This window comes from Oncorhynchus keta, chromosome 20 (genome assembly GCF_023373465.1).
Source record: "Oncorhynchus keta strain PuntledgeMale-10-30-2019 chromosome 20, Oket_V2, whole genome shotgun sequence".
In the NCBI taxonomy this organism is placed as follows: Eukaryota; Metazoa; Chordata; class Actinopteri; order Salmoniformes; family Salmonidae; genus Oncorhynchus; species Oncorhynchus keta.
In genome coordinates this window covers 14,909,861-14,923,305 of record NC_068440.1, presented here as the reverse complement: position 1 = coordinate 14,923,305, position 13,445 = coordinate 14,909,861, and the positions used below count along the sequence as shown (strand labels likewise).

Below are 13,445 nucleotides of genomic sequence, written 5' to 3'. Positions count from 1 at the left end.
TTACTACAAGGGAGCCATTTGATTTAATGGCTAATAACTGCTGATTAATTGAAGTTAAAACGGAAACAATCGGTTCAAGTTCATGCAAAACCAAAATTGGTAGTGTAGATAAAAGGTTAAACTGTTGTAAATGCTGTGCAATGTAGACAATAAGCTAACACCTATTTGATGATGATACAGCATACAGCTGTGAATTAAATAATCTTGATGAATCATCAAAATCACTTAATATATCTGTAGTTTTAATTTTTCCGAGAGCTTCATGACAACGCTGTACTCATAGTTTCCATCATGTATTCCAGTTTTGAGCCATTTATTGGTTAGTGCTTCCCAGTAGTGGTGCCAGTGGCCATCTTTGTCTTTACCAAATCCATACACATTCACCTGCATTGGAATTAAATGTTTAGAGTTAGTTTAATAATAAGGTTTATGAAAGGTTGTACTTATGGCATTGTGATATTTTGTTTATGCAACCTATAGGTAGGGTTGAGCAATTCATTAGTTTGTTTTAGCACCAAATGCATGTATCACAAGAATCAAGTGGTATTTTTAAATCTAATTTATGTTCGCTTCTTCTCATGTATTTTTGGTCTCTTCTCCTTCTGCTGAGACTGTGCACTTTAACATTTACACAAACACACAGCTCCTTGCCCTCCTACCATTCACAACAAAGATCAAATGTCACTTCTTCCTCTCTGACAAGTGGGTTTTAACAGGCAATTTGCATTTTTTGTTTGGTCCAACAAAATGGGTCATATGGGCACCGAAACACATTGAGACATTATTTTACTGTAATAGAGGAGAACTTAACCTTTCTAATGATGCTCTTTTTATGTATCAACTCCTCAAATTGTGCAAAGAGCAGACAATACTAAAATTAAAGTAGCCTGTCAATGAACATTCATTCTGTCATGCACGGGTACAGCTAGCAGCATTTTAGCCACAGACTGTAATACTTGCTGTCTAGTCTGTGTTTTATAAATGTGCAATGAGCATTGAAACTAAGTAATTGGCCACTCGTTCTCATTCTGAGAAATAAGGTGGCCACTTGATTTCAACATCTGAGCAAAGTGGACAGACTAGCATGCTGTTCAAACAGTTGGAGATGGAAAGAGGTGTGTGTTTATAACAATTCAACTGTTCTACACTAAACACAAATATAAATGCAACAATTTCAAAGATTCTACTGAGTTACAGTTCATATAAGGAAATCAGTCACTTGAAATAAATAAATTAGGCTCTAATCTATGGGTTTCACATGACTGGGAATACAGAAAAAAAGGTATGTACGTGGATCAGAAAACCAGTCAGTATCTGGTGTGACCACCATTTATTTGCCTTATGCTCGACACATCTCCTTCACATTGAGTTGTGCATGCTGTTGATTGTGGCCTGTGGAATGTTGTCAGTCCAGGGCTGTCCCCGAAAAAAAAAAAATCTTTGTCCACCTACAGTTGTCTGTTCTTTCAACCAATCAATTGGTCAAAATGTTTTAACTTGTACTTTTCCCCATATAGACACACCCTATGTGTTTTAATAAAATCAACTATATGTAGGCTACTGAGCTTGTCTGATGCTTTAAGCACAGTTATCACACTCTTCTCTGGTCTGGACCTCTGGCAGTCTCTGTGGGGGTACCACATGGTTCAATTCTCAGGCCGGCCCTTTTCTCTGTATATATCGATGATGTCGCTCTTGCTGCGGGTGATTCCTTGATCAGCCTCTACGCAGACGACACCATTCTGTATACTTCTGGCCCTTCTTTGGACACTGTGTTAACAAACCTCCAAAAGAGCTTCAATGCCATACAACACTCTTTCCGTGGGCTCCAACTGCTCTTAAACGCTAATAAAACTAAATGCATGCTTCAACCGATCGATGCCCGCACCCACCCGCCGAACCAGCATCACTACTCTGGACGGTTCTGACTCAGAATATGTGGACAACTACAAATACCTAGGTGTCTGGTTAGACTGTAAACTCTCCTTCCAGACTCACATTAAGCATCTCCAATCCAAAATTAAATCTAGTATCGGCTTCCTATTTCGCAAACAAAGCCTGCTTCACTCATGCTGCCAAACATACCCTTGTAAAACTGACTATCCTACCGATCCTTGACTTCGGGGATGTCATTTACAAAATAGCCTCCAATACTCTACTCAGCAAACTGGATGCAGTCTATCGCAGTTCCATCCGTTTTGTCACCAAAGCCCCATATACCAACCACCACTGCGACCTGTATGCTCTCGTCGGCTGGCCCTCGCTACATATTCGCCGCCAGACCCACTGGCTCCAGGTCATCTAAGTCTTTGCTAGGTAGTAAAGCCCCACCTTATTACATTTACATTTAAGTCATTTAGCAGACGCTCTTATCCAGCGACTTACAAATTGGTGCATTCACCTTATGACATCCAGTGGAACAGCCACTTTACAATAGTGCATCTAAATCTTTTAAGGGGGGTGAGAAGGATTACTTTATCCTATCCTAGGTATTCCTTAAAGAGGTGGGGTTTCAGGTGTCTCCGGAAGGTGGTGATTGACTCCGCTGTCCTGGCGTCGTGAGGGAGTGTGTTCCAACATTGGGGAGCCAGAGCAGCGAACAGTTTTGACTGGGCTGAGCGGGAACTGTACTTCCTCAGTGGTAGGGAGGCGAGCAGGCCAGAGGTGGATGAACGCAGTGCCCTTGTTTGGGTGTAGGGCCTGATCAGAGCCTGGAGGTACTGAGGTGCCGTTCCCCTCACAGCTCCGTAGGCAAGCACCATGGTCTTGTAGCGGATGCAAGCTTCAACTGGAAGCCAGTGGAGAGAGCGGAGGAGCGGGGTGACGTGCGAGAACTTGGGAAGGTTGAACACCAGACGGGCTGCGGCGTTCTGGATGAGTTGTAGGGGTTTAATGGCACAGGCACGGAGCCCAGCCAACAGCGAGTTGCAGTAATCCAGACGGGAGATGACAAGTGCCTGGATTAGGACCTGCGCCGCTTCCTGTGTGAGGCAGGGTCGTACTCTGCGGATGTTGTAGAGCATGAACCTACAGGAACTGGCCACCGCCTTGATGTTAGTTGAGAACGACAGGGTGTTGTCCAGGATCACGCCAAGGTTCTTAGCGCTCTGGGAGGAGGACACAATGGAGTTGTCAACCGTGATGGCGAGATCATGGAACGGGCAGTCCTTCCCCGGGAGGAAGAGCAGCTCCGTCTTGCCGAGGTTCAGCTTGAGGTGGTGATCCGTCATCCACACTGATATGTCTGCCAGACATGCAGAGATGCGATTCGCCACCTGGTCATCAGAAGGGGGAAAGGAGAAGATTAATTGTGTGTCGTCTGCATAGCAATGATAGGAGAGACCATGTGAGGTTATGACAGAGCCAAGTGACTTGGTGTATAGCGAGAATAGGAGAGGGCCTAGAACAGAGCCCTGGGGGACACCAGTGGTGAGAGCGCGTGGTGAGGAGACAGATTCTCGCCACGCCACCTGGTAGGAGCGACCTGTCAGGTAGGACGCAATCCAAGCGTGGGCCGCGCCGGAGATGCCCAACTCGGAGAGGGTGGAGAGGAGGATCTGATGGTTCACAGTATCGAAGGCAGCCGATAGGTCTAGAAGGATGAGAGCAGAGGAGAGAGAGTTAGCTTTAGCAGTGTGGAGCGCCTCCGTGATACAGAGAAGAGCAGTCTCAGTTGAATGACTAGTCTTGAAACCTGACTGATTTGGATCAAGAAGGTCATTCTGAGAGAGATAGCGGGAGAGCTGGCCAAGGACGGCACGTTCAAGAGTTTTGGAGAGAAAAGAAAGAAGGGATACTGGTCTGTAGTTGTTGACATCGGAGGGATCGAGTGTAGGTTTTTTCAGAAGGGGTGCAACTCTCGCTCTCTTGAAGACGGAAGGGACGTAGCCAGCGGTCAGGGATGAGTTGATGAGCGAGGTGAGGTAAGGGAGAAGGTCTCCGGAAATGGTCTGGAGAAGAGAGGAGGGGATAGGGTCGAGCGGGCAGGTTGTTGGGCGGGCGGCCGTCACAAGACGCGAGATTTCATCTGGAGAGAGAGGGGAGAAAGAGGTCAGAGCACAGGGTAGGGCAGTGTGAGCAGAACCAGCGGTGTCGTTTGACTTAGCAAACGAGGATCGGATGTCGTCGACCTTCTTTTCAAAATGGTTGACGAAGTCATCTGCAGAGAGGGAGGAGGGGGAGGATTCAGGAGGGAGGAGAAGGTGGCAAAGAGCTTCCTAGGGTTAGAGGCAGATGCTTGGAATTTAGAGTGGTAGAAAGTGGCTTTAGCAGCAGGGACAGAGGAGGAAAATGTAGAGAGGAGGGAGCGAAAGGATGCCAGGTCCGCAGGAGGCGAGTTTTCCTCCATTTCCGCTCGGCTGCCTGGAGCCCTGTTCTGTGAGCTCGCAATGAGTCGTCGAGCCACGGAGCGGGAGGGGAGGACCGAGCCGGCCTGGAAGATAGGGGACATAGAGAGTCAAAGGATGCAGAAAGGGAGGAGAGGAGGGTTGAGGAGGCAGAATCAGGAGATAGGTTGGAGAAGGTTTGAGCAGAGGGAAGAGATGATAGGATGGAAGAGGAGAGAGTAGCGGGGGAGAGAGAGCGAAGGTTGGGACGGCGCGATACCATCCGAGTAGGGGCAGTGTGGGAAGTGTTGGATGAGAGCGAGAGGGAAAAGGATACAAGGTAGTGGTCGGAGACTTGGAGGGGAGTTGCAATGAGGTTAGTGGAAGAACAGCATCTAGTAAAGATGAGGTCGAGCGTATTGCCTGCCTTGTGAGTAGGGGGGAGGTGAGAGGGTGAGGTCAAAAGAGGAAAGGAGTGGAAAGAAGGAGGCAGAGAGGAATGAGTCAAAGGTAGACGTGGGGAGGTTAAAGTCGCCCAGAACTGTGAGAGGTGAGCCGTCCTCGGGAAAGGAGCTTATCAAGACATCAATTGATGAACTCTCCGAGGGGACCTGGAGGGCGATAAATGATAAGGATGTTAAGCTTGAAAGGGCTGGTAACTGTGACAGCATGAAATTCAAAGGAGGCGATAGACAGATGGGTAAGGGGAGAAAGAGAGAATGACCACTTGGGAGAGATGAGGATCCCGGTGCCACCACCCCGCTGACCAGAAGCTCTCGGGGTGTGCGAGAACACGTGGGCGGACGAAGAGAGAGCAGTAGGAGTAGCAGTGTTATCTGTGGTGATCCATGTTTCCGTCAGTGCCAAGAAGTCGAGGGACTGGAGGGAGGCATAGGCTGAGATGAACTCTGCCTTGTTGGCCGCAGATCGGCAGTTCCAGAGGCTACCGGAGACCTGGAACTCCACGTGGGTCGTGCGCGCTGGGACCACCAGATTAGGGTGGCCGCGGCCACGCGGTGTGGAGCGTTTGTATGGTCTGTGCAGAGAGGAGATAACAGGGATAGACAGACACATAGTTGACAGGCTACAGAAGTGGCTACGCTAATGCAAGGAGATTGGAATGACAAGTGGACTACACGTCTCGAATGTTCAGAAAGTTAAGCTTACGTAGCAAGAATCTTATTGACTAAAATGATTAAAATGATACAGTACTGCTGAAGTAGGCTAGCTGGCAGTGGCTGCGTTGTTGACTTTGTAGGCTAGCTGGCAGTGGCTGCGTTGTTGACACTACACTAATCAAGTCGTTCCATTGAGTGTAATAGTTTCTACAGTGCTCGCATCCGCTACAAGACCATGGTGCTTGCCTACGGAGCTGTGAGGGGAACGGCACCTCAGTACCTCCAGGCTCTGATCAGGCCCTACACCCAAACAAGGGCACTGCGTTCATCCACCTCTGGCCTGCTCGCCTCCCTACCACTGAGGAAGTACAGTTCCCGCTCAGCCCAGTCAAAACTGTTCGCTGCTCTGGCTCCCCAATGGTGGAACACACTCCCTCACGACGCCAGGACAGCGGAGTCAATCACCACCTTCCGGAGACACCTGAAACCCCACCTCTTTAAGGAATACCTAGGATAGGATAAAGTAATCCTTCTCACCCCCCCTTAAAAGATTTAGATGCACTATTGTAAAGTGGCTGTTCCACTGGATGTCATAAGGTGAATGCACCAATTTGTAAGTCGCTCTGGATAAGAGCGTCTGCTAAATGACTTAAATGTAATGTAAAATGTAGTGCTGCTATTCGGGGGCTAGCTGGCTAGCTAGCAGTGTTGATTACGTTACGTTGCGTTAAAAGAACGACAATAGCTGGCTAGCTAACCTAGAAAATCGCTCTAGACTACACAATTATCTTTGATACACAGACGGCTATGTAGCTAGCTATGTAGCTAGCTACGATCAAACAAATCAAACCGTTGTGCTGTAATGAAATGAAATGAAAATGTGATACTACCTGTGGAGCGAAGCGGAATGCGACCGGGTTGTTGAGTGCGGAAGTTCTATTCAGTAGACGTTGGCTAGCTGTTGGCTAGCTAGCAGTGTCTCCTACGTTAAGGACGACAAATAGCTGGCTAGCTAACCTCGGTAAATTAAGATAATCACTCTAAGACTACACGCTCTAAACTACACAATTATCTTGGATACGAAGACAGCAAAGACAACTATGTAGCTAGCTAACACTACACTAATCAAGTCGTTCAGTTGAGTGTAATAGCTTCTACAGTGCTGCTATTCGGTAGACGGTGGACGTTTGCTAGCTGGCTAGCTGCTGGGCAGATAGCAGTGTAGACTACGTTAGGACGACGAAATACGAAGTTGCAATAGAAGTGCTGACTGTTTCACTTTGTTGTCCTCTTTCTTTTCCTTTTTCTTCTGTCCTTCTTTTGTCCTTATTTTGTCTTCCTTTCTTCTGTTAACTAGATATTTTTTGTTGTTATTCTTTGTAAGCTAGCTAGCTTCTTCCAGGAGAGTCCCTAGCAACTGCTTAGCAACAAGTAAACAATTCTGCTAGCAATTCAGCTAGCTAAGATAACAGTACAATTTTATGAAAAATAGTTAATTTTTCAAAAGCCTGTCTTTTTTGGTTTGTTCCTTGTTTTGTCTTCTATTGAGTCTTGCAGTTTTCTCTTGATTTTTTCGATGTACTTCACTCTAAAAAACCATTTAAATCTCAATATATACAGGAGCTCATTTTTCAGTAGCTGCTCAATTTAGAACTCCGGAACCTTATCTCACCATAACAACACCCATCCGTAGCACGCGCTCCAGCAGGTATATCTCACTGGTCATTCCCAAAGCCAACACCTCCTTTGGCCAACTTTCCTTCCAGTTCGCTGCTGCCAATGATTGGAACGAATTGCAAAAACCGCTGAAGTTGGAGACTTATATCTCCCTCTCAAACCTTAAGCATCAGCTGTTTGAGCAGCTCACCGATCGCTGCAGCTGTACACAGCCCATCTGTTTATAGCCCGTCCAGCTTCCTACCTCATCCCCATATTGTTTTTATTTACTTTTTGCAACACCAGTATTTCTAATTGCACATCATCATCTGCACATCTATCACTCCAGTGTTAATTTACTAAACTGTAATTACTTCGCTACGATGGCCCATTTATTGCCTTACCTCCTTACTCCATTTGCACACACTGTATATAGATTTTTCTATTGTGTTGTTGACTGTAGTTTTGTTTATCCCATGTATAACTCTGTTGTTTTTTGTCACACTGCTCTGCTTTATCTTGGCCAGGTCGCAGGTGTAAATGAGAACTTGTTTTCAACTGGCCTACCTGGTTAAATAAAGGTGAAATACAAAAAAAAATGGCTGTGCGAAGTTGCTGGATATTGATGGGAACTGGAACACGCTGTCCTATATGTCGATCCAGAGCATCCAAAAATGCTCATCGGGTGACATTTTTGGTGAGTATGCAGGCCATGGAAGAACTGGGACATTTTCAGCTTCCAGTAATTATGTACAGATCCTTGCGACATTGGGGCGTGCATTGTCATGCTGAAACATGAGGTGATGGTGACGGATGAATGGCACAACAATGGGCCTCAGGATCTTGTCACGGCATCTCTGTGCATTCACAATGCATTGTCCGTAGCTTATACCATAACCAAACCACTACTATGAGGCACTCTGTTCACAACGTTGATATCTCAAACCGCTCGCCCTCACACGATGCCATACACAGTCTGCCATCTGCCTGGTAGAGTTGAAACCGGGATTCCTCTATGAAGAGCACACTTCTTCAGCATGCCAGTGGCCATCGAAGGTGAGTATTTGCCCACTAAGTTGTAAACGGCGCAGAACTGTAGTCAGGTCAAGACTCCGGTGAGGACGACTAGCACGCAGATGAGCTTCCCTGAGACGGTTTATGACAGTTTGTGCAGAAATTCTTCAGTTGTGCAGATCCACAGTTTTATCGGCTGTTCGGGTGGCTGGTCTTAGACGATCCTGCAGGTGAGTAAGCACAAGGTGAATCTGTGTAATGATCATGCTGTTTAATCAGCTTCTTGATATGCCACACCTGTCAGGTGGATGGATTATCTTGGCAAATGCGAAATAGTCACTAACAGGGATGTAAACACATTTGTGTACACAATTTGAGAGAAATAAGCGTTTTGTGCATATTAACAATTTCTGGGATATTTTCTTTCAGCTCATCAAACCAACATTTTGCATTTATATTTTTGTTCAGTATACCTTGTTAGCTAGCAAATAGATCCACGTTGGCTAGACATTAAAGTGGAACTGACAGCGTTTGAGCAACATGAAATATTATTTAAATCCGCTAATATACACCCCCAGGAGGAATATGATGCCTTTTTGTTTGACATTTTCTGACAAGCGACCACTTCGATATGCCCATTTTTACATTTCATACAGTCATAGAATGTTAGGGAATGAGGTAGAGTAATTTGTGAAAATTCTTTAGCAATTAGAGTGGGAAAGCGGCCATGCGTTTGGAAAATTAATACACACTTCATCAAATAAAACCTTTAATAATAACCTTTAAAATATATCTTGTCCAACACTGGAATCTTACACAGACCAATACGCTATAGCCAATCAGAGCTACAGTAGGTCTATATGCAAATAAGCCATGTGCCACATGGGCCTGCCATTATTTACTTTGAACTGGAATGTGTTTACATGCAGTAGCAACAGCAGGACTTTAGTGCAATAGAAAGCATTCACCAAAAGCCACAAAATACACCTGAATGGATTTGTGCAAATATGTAAATACCACGGGAGTCGTCTTACATTTGGGAAATGTACAGTCCTAGTGATCAAGCAACCATGAAAAGGTAGGCTCTCTCTCAGTTGCCTATGCACATCATCAAGATCAACAACTGTTAGCCAGAGCGAGATGAGCTCAAATCTAACCCACGGTAGACAAACTGAAACTTTTTCAGCTTGTAGTTGGGGGTCAAAATTGCGTTGATAAACAATGGAGAATAGGCGCCTGTGTCACGCCTTGGTCATTGTATTTTGTGTTTTCGTTATATATTTGGTCAGGCCAGGGTGTGACATGGGTTTATGTTATTGTTTTTCGTATTGGAGTTTGTAGTATTTGGGATCGCGGCTGATTAGGGGTGTTGTATAGGCTTGGCTGCCTGAGGCGGTTCTCAATCAGAGTCAGGTGATTCTCGTTGTCTCTGATTGGGAACCGTATTTAGGTAGCCTGGTTTCGCTTTGTATTTCGTGGGTGATTGTTCCTGTCTCTGTGTAGTTTCACCAGATAGGCTCGGTCACTTTGGTTTTTCTTTTTTACTTGTTTTGGAAGAGAAGAGAACGAGCACCATTCTCCTTGCGGAGATGGTGCTAAATACATCAACACGGTCGGTCCCTGGGATTGGGCTGGCCAACACGAGTTGGAGCCTTTAGGACGGGAAACTTTTGGAAGGATAATATTGATGGGGATTCTAAAGCTGACGGTGAAGGACGTGTTTTGTTTCCAAGGCAACTCGTTGGAGGGAGCATACTACGTGGCACTATATACAGAGGAAAAACACGATGATATCCTTAGAAGGGCAAGAGCAGAGGGAGGTGAGAGGCCGATGTGCCACTATGAAATAACAAGCCTGGCGAAGAATAACTTTAGGGTTGTAACTGTTAACATTTACAACCCTTACGTTAAGGACGAAGAGGTGAGGGCTTTTCTGGGGAGATACATGGATAACGTCTCCTCAGCAAGGCACCTCAAAGACTCCCTTGGGTTTTGGAATGGGAGGAGAGGCTTCCAGGTCCTCCTCAGAGAGGACCCAAAGGGACATGGTGGCTACCTCCATCCTCCTGCTATGTTCTCCCTAGAGGCTGACAGGGGGACGTTGTTTTATGCACGTCAGCCCCCATTTTGCAGGCGCTGTATGGCCTACGGTCACATATTCGCCTCGTGCAGTACAAGAAAATGCAGATTTTGTGGATCTGAGGAACACGAGGCGAGGGATTGTGACAAGCCTAAGACGTGCCATGGGTGTGGCTCGTTAGCACACCTGTGGCGGGGGTGCCCGGCCCGTCAGAGTTCATATGCGTCTGCGGCTGGGGGGAGCAGTAGCGGGGGATGGGGGAAGAAGAGAAGGGGAAGGAAGCACACCTCATGACCAGAGTACAGGTCCAGAGGGGAAGGCAGCAAAGAAGGAGGAGGAGCAAGAAGCGGCGGATGGAAGAGAGAAGGAAACGGAAGGAACGGGAGTAGGAGAACCAGGAAAGGCGGCGGAAGAAGGCAACCGAGTGGAGGAGCATGAGAGAGAAGAAAGCGAGGGAGGAGTGGTGGAGAAGGAGACGGTGGAAGAGCAAGTGGACTGGGGGGAAAGTGCCCTGGTGGAAGAGATGAGGGGTATGGTGGAGGAGCTGGCGGGGGGGGAGGGTGGTATCTCTCCACTGCCGCCATCACCAAAGAAGAGAATGAAGAGGAGGGTGCGATTGGCCCACAGTGAGAGGGAGGGGATGGCCAAGAGAGTGATGGGGGTGGGAGATACCTCTGGGTTGCTGCTGGTTTCTCCAGGCTCTCAACTTCTGTTGGGTGGGGACACACCTAACAAGACTCAGGACTGGGTACAGGAGGAGGTGGGGAGTTTTTTGTTTGGGGACTCAGCCTCCCCAATTTTTTTTCCAAACCAGCTGCAACACTGGGGAGGGGGAGGATTGTGGGGGTAGACCCAGGGTGCAGGGCACCCCGGAGCCAAACACTATTCCTGCATCCTGGGATGGTGAGATTGAGGAAGAGGGAAGGATTACGGATGGTGTTCTCACCGGTAGATATGGAGCAGGGGAGCATCGGGTGAGTCTCCTGTTTTTGTTTTTTTTCTGTCTGGGTTTAGAATTTGAGTGTATTACATGTTTTTATTTTTTCATGGGGTCTAATTTTACTTTTGTTAGTTTAAATGTAAGGGGTTTAATGGATTTTGTTAAGAGGAGGGCGGTTTTTATTTATTTGGAGGGTGTGGGGTTTGATTTTTGTTTTTTACAGGAGGTTCACCTGAGGGATGGAGGGGATGTTAGTAGGTTTAAGAGGGAGTGGGACAAGGGGGAGTCGGCTTGGGGTATTGGGGGGGTGCACTCATCGGGGGTAGGGATTTTGTGTGGGCACAGGGAGGTAAAAGTGGAGGATTATTTTGTGGTAATGCAGGGGAGGGTTATAGGGGTGGATGTCACGATAAGGGATTGTAAATTTAGATTAGTGGTGGTGTATGGGCCACAGGTGGTGGCAGACAGGAGGGAGATGGTGGACTGTCTCACGCCCCTGTGTGTCACAAATAGGAAATTAGTGATAGGGGGGATTTTAATACAGATTTAGGAAGAGGGGGGGATAGCAGTGCAGGCGCAATTGCCGGGCTAATGGCTTGCCATGGTGGTCTGCACACTACTCCGAAAATGGACGGTCCTACATGGCGCAACTCCAGGGGGGTTGAGCGGAGGCTCGACTATATTTTTGTACCCAGGTCTTTGGGTAAGTTGTCTGGGCGGCTGTTGCCTGTTTTCTTTTCGGATCACGACGGGGTGCTCCTGCAGGTGGGGTCGCCAGTCTGCCTCTTTGGTAGAGGGGTACTGGAAGTTAGATCGGGATGTGCTGGAGGAGCAGGCTTTTGTTGACGGGTTTTATGCTTTCTTTTGGAGGCTTGAAGGCCTCCGGTCCATGTGCGAGGGGGTGTTAGAGTGGTGGGAATTAGTTAAGGTGAGGATTAGGGCTTTTATAATAGGGTATTGCAAGAGGGAAAAAAAGGGAGGAGAGGAGGGAGGTGGATCGTATCCAGAGGTTAATTGAACTCGAATACAAGGCAGGCAACCTCGGCGGGTCGTTTGACTGGGAGAGATCCGCAACCCTAAAGGCACAGCTCAGGGAGTTGCAGGAGCGGAAGGCTCGAGCTTTCCTGGAGCGTGCGCATAGTGGCTTTCTAGAACATAATGAGACTTGTTCTGCTATGTTCTATAAGTTGGTTAGGGCCAGACAGAGTAGGAAGGTAATGCATGGTGTTAGGGAAGAAAATGGTAGTATAGTTAGAGAACCAGAAGATATGGTCAGGGTGACAACTGATAATTTCCTAGGTTTATTTAAGGAAAGGGAAATAGATGTAGAGCAGGGAAATGTGTTTTTAGAACACTTGTCCAGGCGGTTGCCGGAGGATATTAGAGAAGTGATGGAGGCCCAGATCTCACTAGAAGAGGTTGAGAGCGCTCTTAGGAGGATGGGAAAAGGGAAGGTGCCTGGGATGGATGGGCTGCCGGCTGAGTTTTATCTCACGTTTTGGGGTATACTTGGACCAGTGGTCCTCGAAGTCTTGAAGGCCATCCTTGAGACGGGGGTCCCGGGGGGATCAATGGCTGTTGGTGTGCTGTCACTTTTATATAAGAAGGGGGAAGTAACAGACCTTGGCAACTGGCGGCCGTTGACCATGCTGTGTGTAGATTACAAGCTACTAGCAAAGGTTTTAGCAGACCGGTTGCGCACAGCCCTTCTCTACGTCGTCCATGAGGATCAGACGTGCGGGGTAGAGGGCCGCTCTATTAGATGGAACCTACAGTTAATCAGGGACTCCATCGCTTGGGTTGAAGATAGAGGACTGCCTTTAATGGTAGCAGCGCTAGATCAGGCGAAAGCCTTTGATCGCGTGAATAGATCCTTTTTATTCAGAGTGTTAGGTCGATTAGGATTTGGGGAGAAATTTATAGGATGGATTCGTACATTATATGTCGGAGCGGGGTGCCGAGTTAGTGTAAATAGTCACTTGGGTGACGTTTTTGACCTCTCGTCTGGGGTCAGGCAGGGGTGCCCACTCTCTCTTTGTTCTGTACATGGAGCCTCTGGGGGCTGCCATTAGGGCAGACACAGGGGTGGAAGGCTTGCTGATCCCTGGAAGTGGTGGGCTGCGTGTTAAGATGACGCAGTACGCCGACGACACTTCCTTGCAGTTGTGCAAGGACTCGTGCCTGACAAGGTCCCTTGCCATCTTTGGGGATTTCACCCGAGCGTCGGGAGCAGTTCTGAACCATGCAAAGTCTTCCGTCAAGTTTTTCGGAAGATGGCGCGGTAGAACGGATGTGCCTGGGGGGTTATCTCT

At 47.4% G+C, this 13,445-nt stretch overlaps 1 pseudogene; it reads right to left on the bottom strand.

The window, feature by feature from the left end:
• Positions 1-225: 225 nt before the first annotated feature.
• Positions 226-13,445, bottom strand: part of LOC118398959 (CMP-N-acetylneuraminate-beta-galactosamide-alpha-2,3-sialyltransferase 1-like) — a 34,370-nt pseudogene continuing 21,150 nt past the window's right edge.